The sequence below is a fragment of the Leopardus geoffroyi genome, chromosome B4, assembly GCF_018350155.1.
Source record: "Leopardus geoffroyi isolate Oge1 chromosome B4, O.geoffroyi_Oge1_pat1.0, whole genome shotgun sequence".
In the NCBI taxonomy this organism is placed as follows: Eukaryota; Metazoa; Chordata; class Mammalia; order Carnivora; family Felidae; genus Leopardus; species Leopardus geoffroyi.
Genome location: NC_059341.1, coordinates 29,526,684 through 29,540,537, shown reverse-complemented (window position 1 = coordinate 29,540,537; position 13,854 = coordinate 29,526,684). Strand labels below are relative to the sequence as shown.

Below are 13,854 nucleotides of genomic sequence, written 5' to 3'. Positions count from 1 at the left end.
TATTATGCTAAGCAACATAAGTCAGTCTGAAAAAGACAAATATCATGATTTCATTCGCATGTGGAATTTAAGAAAGAAAATAAACAAGCAAGGGGAAAAAGAGCGAGAGGAAAACCAAGAAACAGATTTTTAACTATAAAGAACAAACTGATAGTAACCAGAAAGTGGGGGGTGGGCAGGTGAGTGAAATAGGGATTAAGGAGAGCACTTGCTGTGATGAGCACTGGATGCTATATGGAAGTGTTGAATCACTATATATATCACCTGAAACTAATACTACACTGCATGTTAACTAATTGGAATTTAAATAAAAACTTTTTTAAAATCATAAAGAAAATGCACTTATGGCACTGTATTGTATTTCTTGAAAGAAAAATCTGCATATAAGTGGACCCATGTAGTTCAAACCTGTGTTGTTAAGGGCCAACGGTTTAATAAATTAGAAAGATAGCAAATAAATGATCTAATTTTACACCTCAAAGAACTAGAAAAGAAGAACAAATTAAGCCCAAACATAGCTGAAGTAAGGAAATAATAAAGACAAGAATGAAAAGAGATTAAATGGAGCCCAGAAAAATGATAGAAAAGATCAACAAGAGTAGGGTTTTTTTCCAAAAGATAAACAAAATTGACAAAGGTTTAGCAAGACTAAGAAAAAAAAAGAATGATAAATAAAACCAGAATGAAAGAGGAGAAATTACAACTGACAGGACAGAAATTCATAGGATCCTAAGAGACTACTATGAACAAATATAAGCCAAGAAATTAGATAATCAGGAGAAAATGAATAAGTTCCTAGAATTATACAACCTACCAGGACTGAAGCAGGAAGATACAGAAAGTCTGAAAGACCAATAACAAGTAAGGATATTACCATGTAATCAAAACCCTCTCAACATAGAAAACTCCACAACAGGATTGTTTAACTGGTGAATTCTACAAAACATTCAAAGAAAAACTAACGCCAATCATTCTCACACTCTTCCCAAAATTTGAGGAGGAAGGAACACTTCCAAACTCATTGCATGAGTCTAGTATTACCTGATTCCAAATGTCAGATATGGACAATACAAGAAAAGAAAACTACAGGATCATACACTATAACCAAATGCAATTTAACCTCGGAATACAGACAGGGATATTTCATCATACATAAATCAATAATTGTGATATACCACAATTCATTTAATAGAATGAAAAATAAAAATCATATTATCACCTTAATAGATGTAGAAAAAGCATTTGGCAAAATATAACCTTCATGATAAAAACCCTCAACAGCTTAGGTGTAGAAGGTATGTAAGTCAACAGAAGAAAGGCCATATATGATAAACACATAGCTAATATTATACTCAGTGAAGAAAAATGTAAAGCTTTTCCTCTAAGATCAGGCACAAGACAAGTGTACCCATTGTCACCATTCCTATTCAATACAGTACTAGAAGTTCTAGCTGGAACAATCAGGCAAGACAAAGAAATAACAGGTATCTAAATGGGAAAAAAGAATTAAAAATTTTGTTATATGCAGATGATAAGATTTTGCACAGTTGATTGTTGAACAACATGGGTTTGAACTGCATGGGTCCACTTATATGCAGATTCTTTTCGAGAAATGCAGTACAGTACTGTAAATGTAGTTTATCTTTTATGATTTTCTTAACATTTTTTCTCTAGCTCACTTTATTGTAAGAATACAGTACCTAATACATATAACATATAAAATATGTGTTAATTGTTACGTATTATTGGTAAGGTTCTGGTCAACAGTAGGCTATTAATAGTTAAGTTTGGGGGAAGATAAAAGTTATACACATATTTTTGACTGCACAGGGGATTAGCACCCCACCTCTGCATTATTCAAGGGTCAACTGTCTATTGAAAATCCCCAAGACTAAAACCTGTGGAATATGAGCAATGAGTTCAGTAAAAGCTACAGGATGTAAAATCAATACACAGTTTCTCAAAAAGCTAAAATTAGAATTATCATATGATCCAGATATTACACTCCTACCAAAAATAATTGAAAACAGAGACTTAAACAGCTACTGTACACCATGTTCACTGAAGCATTATTCACAATAGCCAAAGGATGGAAGCAACCCAAATGTTTATCAGCAGGTACATGGATAAACAAAAGGTGATATATCCATGCAATGAAATATTATTCAGCCATAAAAAGGAATAAAGTTCTGATACATGCTACAATATGAAGTTTGAAAACATTATGCTAAGTGAAATAGGCCAGACACAAAAGGACAAATATTATATGATTCCACTTATATGAAATATAATAGGCACGTTCATACAGATAGAAAGTAAATTAGAGGCTACCTGGGGCTCGACAGAGGCAGGAATGGGAGTTATTGCTTAGTGAGCTTCTTTTTGTGGTGATGAAAAGTTGTGGAAATCAATGTAGCAATGGTTGCACAACATCACGAATGTCATTAATGCCACTGAATTTTACACTTAAGGATAATTAAAATGGCAAATTTTATGTTATGCATATTTTACCACAATAAAAAAAATTAGCAGATTGATTAAACTCAGGCCAACTGCTGGTTAAAATTTGTAATAAAATTTTATTATTTTATTATTGAAAAAAGAAAACATCATGATCATGAGAATATTTATCTCAGATAACCTGGTAACATAGGTGAAACAGTAGAGATACTTTCATCTCAAAGCACAATAGAAGAGTAACTCTCCTGCCTACCACATCACAACCATTTAATTTTGTTTTGAAAGTTTAAGCTAATGCAGTAAGATATGGGTCAAGTATTAAAGTTATATATGTTGGTTAGGAATAACAAATTTATCATTGTTTTAAAATATATAAAATATATTATATAAAACACCTAAAGAATCTGGCTAAAATATTAATTATTTATACCACAAATCATCTTTTTCTCTGCTATCCCTTGATGAATTTTTGACCTGATATTTTATGTTAAAAATTCATAATGCCAAATACTGTTATTTGGTTGAGGCAAAGCTATCACTTCTGTTTTACATAGATCTTAGTTGAAATAAACTCTTTGGGTAATATAATGTTAACTCACCAAATTAATTTTTACAGATTGGTCAATTTATTTATGTATTATGTGATGACTCTCCAAGGAGTTATTTCTATATTTAATAATGTTCTATATTTAAAAATGTCCCTCCATTTATTTATAATTATATCATGGGAAACACAATAAAAAACTCACAAAACAGAAAATCTTTTTACCTTGAAATTCTCGTTTCTTGGTAAGTTTGTTTTTCAGTCTTACTTTATAATTTCTCTTCTACAACAGCAGCCTTAATAATAAAAGTTATAATAAGTGATTTTAGATTATATATCTTGGAACTCTGATTACCTTCTTCCAGAGCAACAATTTTTACTCATATCTACAATGTTATTGCAGCAATGTTTTACTTTTATATCCTGAATGTAAACATAAAAACCTTAAGAACATTAATGGATCTGAAAGGCATTTGAGAACATGTGTGTGGAGGGAACCCAAACTATATTGTGATTCTCCTCATAAATAATTCCAAATAAATCATGTTAATAATGATCATGATTCTAGTTTAGATTTATATTTTAGTATGATTCAATCTCTAGACTAACTCAACTGGCTTATGAAATTATTTTTAAGGCCACTCTAATAATTTCTATGATAAAAATATACTGTAAATAAATTTATATTGAATATATATAAATAACCCTTTTATCATTTCTACCCAGGATTTTTGCTCTAAGATTTTCCTAATCAAATACTGGTTTAACAAAAGCAAGTCTAATAATGTTCTAGGGCTTAAGGTATATAAAATCATTTCAAAACAACTATGCTTTCACAATTACCTTATTGTATAAAAATATTTTTTCTAGATGAACCTGAAATGAAAATTTCCCTGTCTCAGTTAGGAATTGTATATCTTTTATCATTTTAACTCTAAGCCACAACTTCTTTATCGATACACCTTAGAATTTTTTGTTAAAATATTACTATGATTCTCAAATATTAAACATCCTAAATATAAAACAGATTGGGTTAAAAAGGCATACTTTTTATTCCCTTTAAATAAGAACATATTAATGAGTTTTAATTAACATTTACTTAAAATATTAAAGGAGTCTAGCAATTCAAAGTAAACAGCTTTCAAATCATTGTACCTTTCAAATCATCTTACCTTTGAGATGTCACTACCCATCAGCTTCCTTTTAGTAACAGGGAGTTAAATGAATGATTCTGTCACTGTTTCCTTCCCTTGAAGTGATGTACTGACAGACAGTAAATCTTCTATCTCTTTGATAGTAATCTTGTTAATGATTTACCATGGGTCTTTAATGGAGGTATATGGGATAGGTCTTTATCAGCTGAAACTTCATTTGAACTCCTTAAAAAGTCTGACCCATCTTGAGAATTTAGGATCTGTGAAAGATCTGAAATAGCAGAGCTAGCTCTTTTCTTCTCTGAGTTTTAGAATTACAAAACATCTGGTATTAGATAATGTGAAGAACATTTTTTATTTGTAATTGAAGAATCATTTTCATAATCTATATGAATATTAAATAAGCAATCATAATAATTAATTAATGGTAATGCAAATATGAAGTTGCTGCTAGATAGCTAGTTGAAGGTAATATATTTTCTGGGATTTAAAACAGAAGTTACACTTAAAATACTTAACGTAAGAGCTATTCGAGGTCATAACAGGCCACAGAACAAAAAATATTTGGTCAAAGTTGAGCACAAGACATTTTGGAGGATGCCCTTTAGTACATTTATTTCAAAGTTGTTTTTCCACAATTTCATTTCAGAATGAAAATAAAAATAAAAATTTCTCTATAGCAGTTTTAATATTAAAAGATCACTGTCTTCCACAAGAGTCAATTTCCAGGCTCTGAGTTAGTTTTCTTCCAGGTAATAATCATTTATTCTTCACCATTTGGCAGGATCAGCTTATTAAGATTCCAGAACTAGGGTAACCATATGCCATCGTTTGCCTGTACAGTCCCAGTTTATGCCTGCCCTAGCTTTCCAGGTTAGATGATAATTTAAATGGTCAAACTACCTGTGTTCTATAGAATTTAACATAGCTTTTCTATCCCTACCAAATACAACAGAGTTTGATGGCTCTTCATTTTATACAGCTATTACTCCAGTTAATATGATTTGCCTAAGATGCATTGCAATGTCTAAAAATAATTTAAATTTTAGTTACACAGATGCAAAACTTTACAATGTTAACTATTGCTGCCCATCTTAATCTGTTCACTTAGGATGAATTTCAAACACCAGAGTTTGGATTATAAAAAAGACAGGTATGGAGGACAATTCTGAGACCAAAACGGTAAGATAATTAATGATTAAAAAGAAATATAATAGGGGCGCCTGGGTGGCTCAGTCAGTTAAGCATCTGACTTCGGCTCAGGTCATGATCTCATGGTCCGTGAGTTCGAGCTCTGCATCGGGCTCTGTGCTGACAGCTCAGAGCCTGGAGCCTGTTTTGGATTCTGTGTCTGCCTCTCTCTCTCTGACCCTCCCCCATTCATGCTGTCTCTGTCTCAAAAATAAATAAACATTTAAAAAAATTTTTTTTAAAGAAATATAATCTGACAGATTTTTGTGTTATTTTTTAATTTTTTTTGTGAGTGTGTTATAAAATGAATTCCAATATTGAAGTAAAGAGAATAGGTGGCTGCCTGTCCTAAATTAAGGGTGATATCTCAAACTGAAACATGATTTAATACTTTTATTAGGTATTGCATTTTAAATGGCTGGTTAGAAAATAGTCTAACACTCTTCTGGAAACTATTTTTGAAGATATGTCCTATAGGACTGTTGTCATTAGGCCACTGAAGCATAACAATTGTTCAAGTACATGATATAAATTGATGTTTTACAAACATACAGAAGCTATACACAAATCACCACTCCTGTCACTAATATTACCACACAGCTATAAGCAGAAAGCAAAATATTTTTAAAGATTTTGAAATGTTTATTAGGGGATATCATTAGTCCCTTGATTCTACACAGATAAATGATCCTATTATAACAATAGAGACAAAGTGTGGCAATCTCGAGAACAAGGCCTTAAATACAATACAAAGAATATAATACAAAGTTTATTTATAACCATACTTCCACATACAAGCATTCCCCACTTATACTGGCTCCCAAAACCATAAAGAACTATTGAATAACATCATAATATTTCTGCTGAGGGGAAACAAGAATGAAAAATACTATAAAGGTATGTAAGCAGTACTGTGTTCAAGCTCACATCAACCAAACAGATAGCTCTAAGAAATGGAGACAGGCATACCTTCAAGCCCTGATGTTTGTTTGGATTATAAAAGAAAAGAAGAGGAAAGGGAAGAAGAGGAGGAGGAGGAGGAGGGGAAAAGAGGAGGAGGGGAAAAGAAGAGGAGAAGAAAGGAGGAAGAGGATGGACAGTCTATGGAAGGCAGCCTATATTCACATAGAATATAATAATGATTTGCCCTATCCCTGTTCTTTGGTAAATTATCAAAAAAATATATGTTATGTCTTGCTAAATTTGCATAATTTGTTGTCCACTTTTAATTAAGATTCTTTCTAGTTATTATCACTCCATGATAAAACACTACAATATAATAGTGTATGAGCATGTATTTCAACAGATATGATGTAAGCAGGTTGACAGTATTCTGCATTACAGTCTTCAACATTACTGAAGTAATATAAAGAATAAATCTCTTGGGGCACCTGGGTGGCTCAGTCAGTTGAACGTCTGACTCTTGATTTTGGCTTAGGTCACGATCTCACGATTCGTGAGATTGAGCCCCACATCCGGCTCTGCACTGACAGCAGGGAGCCTGCTTCAGATTCTATCTCTCTCTCTTTGCCCCTTCCCTGCATTCCCTCTCTCTTTCTCTCTCTCAAAATAAATAAACATTTAAAAAAAAGAATAAATCTCCTCTTGCTTGCTAAAGCATCTGTTAATTCTGAAGATCTGAACATTGCATCCTTTTCTCACCAAGCAAATAGATGTATAAAATCATAATCTGTTATGCATATCATCATAGACACCCTTTTAACACATTGTCATCCAGGCAAAATTAAAGATTTCCATTGAATTACTGCCCAAGTAAGATATTTTGTCTGTTTCTGTTCCAAGTCCTTCTTTTTTTCAGCTTTCCTTATTGACTCCATCCATTTTCTAAACTGTCAACACAATCCCCAAGGCATTTCCCTCCTTCCTTAGGAAAAAAAAATTCTCTTGTAGGTATTGATATATACACTGAACTTTTAATTATCAATGGAAATATAGAGGAGGATGCATTTGATGTTTTTATCTGCAATAACAGAAGATGTGGAATGCATTCCTATATACAAGGAAAACAAAAGATCTAGGATTCAAAGTATGTAGTACAATCTTAAATGATTCTAAAAATTAACTTTATAGGAAAATTTCAATATAGCAAACGTAAAATTAACATTCAAAAATTATCAAATTTTCATAAAAAATTATACTTATCATTGGTCAAATTCTTCATTGTAATTAGTTTCAGCTAGAAGGAACTAGAAAGGAACTCAAAAATTAGAAAAGATTCAGTAAAAACAAATAACTAAAAACCTGGAAAAATTAAATGTTAAAATACTAGAATTATTTCACCTGGAGAAAATAAGGCTGGTGGACTACTTAGAAATAGTTTGCGGGGCGCCTGGGTGGCTCAGTCGGTTAAGCGGCCGGCTTCGGCTCAGGTCATGATCTCGCGGTCCATGGGTTCGAGCCCCGCGTCGGGCTCTGTGCTGACAGCTCAGAGCCTGGAGCCTGTTTCGGATTCTGTGTCTCCCTCTCTCTCTCTCTCTCTGACCCTCCCCCATTCATGCTCTGTCTCTCTCTGTCTCAAAAATAAATAAACATTAAAAAAAAAAAAAGAAATAGTTTGTAAATGTGTAAATATACCTTACACTGAAAATGTTGACTAGCTACAAATAACAACTATTGTTAATACTGAAATAATTAAAAATAGGACTTAAACTATAAAATAAGGAAATTATATGAAACAAAAAAGGGAAACTATTCTAACGCTAGAAAAAACAAATGGTTGGCTAATAAGGATGATAAACGTATTTTCTTTTGCATGGCCCTGGTAGATATTTCCCTTTCCCTAGTTGGTAACTTGGCAGAGATTCTCAAAATCTTTCACTGATACCTATAATGTTGGACGGTGAACTCCCTCCAGATGCTCTTTTATTGACATGTCTACTTTCCCCTCCTCAGGGAGTTTCATAGTTACAGAATCATCTATTTTTCTCTGCACCCCTCCCAACTTCTCTATAAATATATAAACTAGAATGTGAATAGGATCCTTTCCCTAGAGTACTTTCCCTAGAGTACTCTTATCTGTCAAGTTATCTCTAGCCCAAACATTCCTTGTGAAAAATGAGTTTGGAATATTGCATGTATTCTGCTTCTACTCTGCTTGTAAAGTTTTTTTTTTTTTTTCTGATAAATACTATTATATTGTAAAAACATACATTGTGTACTAAGTTGTATATGACTTATCTGGATATTATAGCTTTTGAAAACAGAAATAGTTTGATTGGGCCAACACTGAGGTGGGAAATAAACTCACTGGAAGCCTTGCATCAAACTGTTGAGTTGGAATGGCCAATATCTCAGTGGCCATATTATATATAGTCACTAAAGCCTCAGAGAGGAAAATTACTTTGCCAAACTAGAATGGCTAGAGCTCACATAGCCAGAGAGATATGGGACACCATAACCTCGAAGTAGGTAGGACAGCCACATAGTCCATAGACCACTGAAGCCCAGAAATGGGGGAAGATTTCTTAGAAATCCTGGAGCCAATTTGCTATAAAAGAAAAATCTGGAGCAATAAACTTAGAAGTAGGTGGCTACAGCACCTTATTTACTAAGGTAAAATCAAAGAGGCTAGGTCAGCAAAGCCAATACTGAAAGTTAACAGGCCAATACTTAACAAAAATTGGATGGATAAGCTACTTTGTTGTTGGCCTCTCTTGAAACTGAAGGGAGGAAAACTATCGGGCTGATACAAAATTTGGAATGAACAGTTAACACATATAGGACAAACTGAGATGGTGCCCTGACCTTTCTGGCTCTCCAGAGAGTGAGACTCAAGCATTCCTAAACTGGCTATATACTCAATCTTACATGTTGTGTAGAAAGGAATTAACATAGCAGGGTTGAGACTTTTATCCTTAAATAGGCCTATTTATAAGATTGGCTCATGGCTGGCATCTAGGAAGTTGCCGGGGTTCCCAATACTGATAAGAGTGGCTCACTGTGCCAAAACTGTACAAAACAATGTGCTTTATCCTGAACGCCTGCTTTCCTTCTGGGAGTATGTATTTCTAGTATATTGTAGGCACAGGGTATCTATATGGCAAGCTACCAGTAAAAAAAACCTGGGTACTGAGTCTCTAATGAGCTTACCTGGTAGACAACATTTCATGTGTCACAATTTGTTGCTGGAGTAATTAAGCATGTCCTATGTGACTCCACTAAGAGAGGACTTTTGGATGCTTATACCTGGTATCTTCCAAACTTTGCCCCATATACCTTTTATACATATATATTTATATATATTTAAATATAATATTCAAATATTATATTTTATATATAAATATATTTATATGTTATATATAAATATTAAAATATATATAATTTATTGTCAAGTTAGCTAACATACAGTGTATACAGTGTGCTCTTGGCTTCGTGATTCATCACTTACATAAAACATCCAGTGCTCATCCCAACAAGTACCCTCCTCAATGCCCATCACACTTTCCCCACTCCCCTTCCCACCCCATTCCCTTCCATCCTCAGTTTGTTTTCTGTATTTAAAAGCCCCATATACTTTTCGCCTTTGATGATTTTGCTTTGTATCCTTTTGCTATAATATCATGATAATGACTATCTGCTGAGCCATGTAAGTCCCCCTAGTAAATCACTGTACCTAGGGATGGTCTTGTAGACCCCCAACACAGTTGGTATCAGGAGTGGTATTCACTAGAATGGCCTGCAGATGCACTAAAATACGAAGAAAGCATTGTTTGGGAAAAGAAATTATGAAAGGTTGGGATGGAATATGATTAATTTTAGGTGGCTATGAAGTCATCTATGGTATGAAGTAGCAGCTGAGAGGTAAAAGTTTACCTGTAGAATTTGAAAATAATACATCCAACTCCAGGAGAATTGGTTTGCTGGACCCCCTGGCTACTTTTCTGGTGAAATTAAGGGAAAAGATGCAGCCTGGGTGAAGTCTTTGGTGTTTGTTCTCTCCACCAAGTGGGAGGATAAAGGGCCTAAACATACCCAAAGGTGGGCTTTGGATATGCCAAGGGCTGTAAAAACCAGTTTGTAGTCACTTTTTCCTTCAGATGGAAGAGAAAAAGTTTAAATCAGCTCCTAGTGCTGAAGTAAAGCTTTAAAAAGACCAAAGGGGAAAAAAGTGGAGGTGGGGGATAGGGTTGGGGTGGGGGTGGGGTCTCTAGTCTTTTCTTCAACCCAACCCTGTTAGTGCTGTAGTATTACGCCCTTCCCCTTGCATTCCCGCTTAGATCTCTAATGTTAGCCCTGTAAATGCTAAATGTATTGCTAGTATACATTTGAAATGAGTAAAAAGGACAATATTTTTAAATGTTTATGTACTTATTTTTGAGAGAGAGAGAGAGTGGGGGAGGGGCAGAGAGAGAGATGGAGGGGGCCAGAGAATCCCAAGCAGACTTCGTGCTGTCAGGGCAGAGCCTGATGGGGGGGTGGGGGTGGGGACTCGGACTCATGACCTGAGATCATGTGAGATCATGACCTGAGCTGAAATCAAGAGTCAGATGCTTAACCAAATGAGCCACCCAGATGCCCCCAAAAAGAATATTTTAATGGCTTTGTAATTTGTAACTACTGCATTGGTATATATGATAAAAATTGATGTGAAATGCTATATTTTTTAATTTCATAAATGCTAGAAGAATCATCCTGATGAAGGAAATCTGCAAAGACAATGTACTAATGAAATTCTGTTGCCAAGGGTAACTTGGAATTTAAATTCTTTAGATATTGAAAATAGGTTAATATTCCATAATTCATGATTTTTGCCAATTGAAAGCTCTGGAAAAGGAAAGGCAACAGGGGCAAGAGAGGCAATCCCTAAATGAAAATACCCTTTTGGAGATTTAAATGGAAGCTTTGGGTTGCCAATAGGGTCTTGTAAAATCAGACATTTGACTCTTAAAGCATGATAATTTTCTGACCTGATGTGCATATTTTTGAGTGAGTCAGTTTGGGTTGTAAGACTGACAAAGAAGGTCACTCTTGATTGCCATTTGGACTTGTAATAGGGCTCTCTGTCTCTATAGCATCTCAGCTTTGCTACTAATAAAAATAAAAATTAATTAAAGAAAAAAAGCTAATTTGAAGATCCTGATTGCCTGGACCTGAAACCTGATACTGTCTGCTATAGGCTGTTCCAGCCTCAGCATCGGTTGTTCTAAAGAATGAAAAGCAGACATGGGCTTAATCAGACTCTGGGACACTTGCAGATTTAGGACACCTGTCTTTTGAGTTCCTAAACCCTCAAAACATCATGTATGTAGACTGGACCATCTGGATCACATACAAATATCCACAGAAAAGAGCTTGTTCTCTGATGAAACCATCTTAAATTCAGCTGCTTATCTACTCTGTGTACAGAGACTAACTGCCTCCCTCACTTTCCCTGCTGAAAGTTGCAAGTTGGGAGAGGTACATCTCAAAGGACTGTGGCCACTACATGCTCTTAATAGATCAAACTGTCACCTCCCTCTATCAATGTTGATTATTGTGTTTGACTTGCTAGATTAGTTGCAGTTTGCAACAATGGACTGATACTCTGACTCCACTTCTCTCACCTGTCTCCTCACCTGTGGTATACACACCTTAGTAAGTTGGTTTGACTATTAAAACAGTTGTTAACACCTAGAGATTGATTGTTTTTTCTAGGCTGCTCACTGGATAAGTGATCAGAACATCAGAGATGGGAGGTTATAGCATATCCATTTTGAAATTTTTGAAAACTCAGAATTTGCCCTAATTTCCAAACATGTTGTATCTTTCTGGTTAGCACACATAAAAATGCTTTTCTGAAAAAATGCTTTTGTCCTTCTTGAATACAACTCTCCTTATCAAAAAATATGGATGAAAGAACATGATTTGGGAAAAAATGTAAAGTTTTGATTACTAAATGCAAACACTGATTTTTGTAACACCTGACAAAAAACAAAACCCCAGCACCTTAGGAGGCACTAGAGAGGGGGAGAGTACTAATAACCTTTGTTTTTCAGAACTACTCCAGAAGTTTTCCCCTCTTTCTGAAGGAAAATGCCCTGTGCTACCTTTCCACAGTGCTGAGAGCACTCTGAATTCAAACTGACTGCTGAGACCTAAGATCACACTTGACAGTGCTGATTATGAGATAGCAGGGGGTGGCCCAAATTCTGCACTTCCCATGCAGAACAGCTTCAAGTGTCATCTACACCTTCTAGGTAGATTAACTGGTGTCATTCACAAGAAAGAGTGTTTGGAACTGACTGCTTTTGAGCAGTCCTTTTAAAACAGAAGGACTCAACTAAATCAATCCTAAGGTGGGAGGCCACCTGGGGGCCCTGTTCACCTCTACTGTCTAAACTAATGTAAGTGCATTTGGGGTGCTCTAACAATATCAAGTCTTTGTTTCCAGAGGTACCATGTGTCTGGGATTTTATATTTCTTGTATGTGTGCCCTGACTGTCATGATAAAGTCTCAGTCCTAGAAAGCCTTCTTTCTTTCTGTCAGCTTCAACTTACTGGCCAGAGTTGGACAGTTCCTGAATTAGTGCTATAGGTAAGGTGAAGAAAAGATCAATATAGAAAATGCCACTTGGCATTCTAAGATGGGATTTGTTTTACTAACAGAGGCCAGGACTCCTAAAGGTTATAACTGAGACTAATAATACAGGTTAGTCTCACCCTAGAGGATGGGAACTCACTGATAACAATTTTACTGTAAAAATGTGTTGGCCACAGGGGTGTACTGCACAGAAAAAAAGAGTGAGCCCAGCAGGATTAAGACTACTTAGAATTACCTGATTTCAAGGTTGAGTCTTGGCCAGCGTTTAGGAACTTGGATTTGGTGAAGGTTCCTACAATTCCAAGAACTGATAAGAGTGGCTCATTGTGTCAGACCTGTTTGTACAAATATTGTGATTCATGAGAATACCTACTTTCCCTCTGATAGCCTGGAATTTTAGTAACTGGCAGGTGGAGGGTGCTACATGATTAGCCTCAATAAAAACCCTGGGCACCGAGTCTCTAATGAGCTTGACATTTCATATGTATTGCTATAATTCATTGCTAAAAGAATTAGGAGCATCCTGTGTGACTCTGCTGGAAGAGGCCTCTTGGAAGTTTGCACCTGGTTTATTCCAGATTTTCTCTCATGAAGCTTTTTCCTTTACTGATTTTGCTTTGCAACCTTTTGCTATAACAAATTATAGCCATGATAATGACTCTAGATTGAGTCCTATGAGTTCTGCCCCTGATGGGAATGGTCTTAGGAACCCCTGACACACAGGGCTACTATTTTTGTACTGTATATTAAAAACAATCTGCCACCACTACAGATACATGTTGTAGCAAAACATGCAACATACCTTTACTATTCCTTCTTGGGAATATTTGAATTCCTGACATACATTTTTAATAGGTGGAATAAAACTAGCACAATGCTAACTGGCAGCAATTTCAAGACATTCTATTACATAGAGGACAGTGGCCCAACACTAAAGAAGTACTGCTTGTTTTCTAGGCATATCT

General features: G+C 35.1%; 1 protein-coding gene across 9 annotated transcripts in view; it reads right to left on the bottom strand.

The window, feature by feature from the left end:
* The window catches only part of LOC123590304 (coiled-coil domain-containing protein 7-like), a 292,262-nt gene that overhangs the window by 275,027 nt on the left and 3,381 nt on the right, over nucleotides 1–13,854 (bottom strand). Inside the window, exons 1-3 of one of the 9 annotated variants that reach the window (XM_045463302.1) lie at nucleotides 4,177–4,492; nucleotides 3,230–3,300; nucleotides 2,332–2,465 (exon numbers count right to left, since the gene is read on the bottom strand). The exons of 6 other annotated variants lie outside the window; for them this stretch is intronic. The gene's annotated coding sequence lies outside the window, so the exon portion shown is untranslated. Of the gene's footprint in view, nucleotides 1–2,331; nucleotides 2,466–3,229; nucleotides 3,301–4,176; nucleotides 4,493–13,124; nucleotides 13,225–13,854 lie in introns of those variants that run through there. 2 more of the 9 variants (XM_045463303.1, XM_045463301.1) reach the window with 2 other exon arrangements.